Source organism: Zingiber officinale, chromosome 7A (genome assembly GCF_018446385.1).
Source record: "Zingiber officinale cultivar Zhangliang chromosome 7A, Zo_v1.1, whole genome shotgun sequence".
Lineage (NCBI taxonomy): Eukaryota > Viridiplantae > Streptophyta > Magnoliopsida > Zingiberales > Zingiberaceae > Zingiber > Zingiber officinale.
The window spans coordinates 114,917,426-114,918,706 of record NC_055998.1 but is presented as its reverse complement, the minus strand read 5'-3'; positions in this window follow the sequence as shown (position 1 = coordinate 114,918,706).

The window sequence follows — 1,281 nt, the reverse complement described above, 5'->3', positions numbered from 1 at the left end:
GACGTGGTGATCTCTAGTCGAAACTTGATCTGTCAAATTTATCCACCTCTGGGTGTCTAGACCGTTGACGTGGGTTCGATAGTCGTTGTACTCCAACTTAGCTTCTGGATGACTTTTCTGGTCCGAACGCCTGGACCTGCTCCAGGTGCTAGGACCGCCTGGGAGCCTGGCTAGGCACCCGCCCGGTGAAGCTGATCCGGGTGCTTGGACCAACTCCAGGATCCCCTTCCGAGTGCTCGGACACTATTTTTTAACCACTTCTTTCTTGTAAAAAAGAGTTAGTTCAGGCATAAAAATTGTCCTGCACAACAGAGTAAGCACAATAAGAATATGATCAAATTATGACTTAGATCCTGTCCACCAGACCAAGATCTAGTCAGGTTATCAATTTAAGTTTCTGAAATAGACCTAAATTGGGCCAACGCCTACTGCCCCTTTAATCAGGATTCATCCTCACTTAGTCACTCTCCTCCAGTGACTTACTTATTAGGATATGCTCGATGTGGGTGTGTGCTAGAACACATTTCATAAATATGCGTAGCAAAAAATAAAACAATAATAATTTCTAATTATTACATCACACACACCACACGCATATAAGGATACAACATGCCAAACATGATTACATAATTAAATTTTTTTACGGAAAGTAAATTTACGTTAGGTATACCTTACGGATGACCTGTAACAAGAGGGCATCAATCGTAGCGACGTTGTGGAACCTCACCTCTATTTGTATCCACACCGAGTTGGATGTATACTATAAGTCTAGCTTTCTTATGAACATCTGTTTTGAAATATTTTGAAATAAGAATCACTTTGGTCAAATGTTTACATTTTATATTTATATATATGTTAATGCAGTTGTTTATTTAATTTATATTGTAGATAACATGGTGTGTGGTGTCACATAGAAGATCATGTTATCAGTTCCTTATTAATTATAAATAATAGCTCACAACCAAGATGGATTGGGATAAACCATTGGAACGGTTGTAGTGTAATTTAGTATTAGTCTGTGTTGACTATAAAATTACACTAGTACACTATGTGTGTATTGAGTAGGATCGTTTGAGGTTGCCCGATTTGTACTGACTACATAAAAAATAGAACCTCTATTATTATGGATGTGCGCCCTCTTAATCCCTATATAATAACAAGCACGTATACTTAGTATTTATTTCTTTAACTTATCAATGGGTGAGATTTATTCGTTAAATCAATAGGCCCGATGAGTTGGAGAATAGTATTGTTTATATGATGTGTTGTTGATTATAGAAG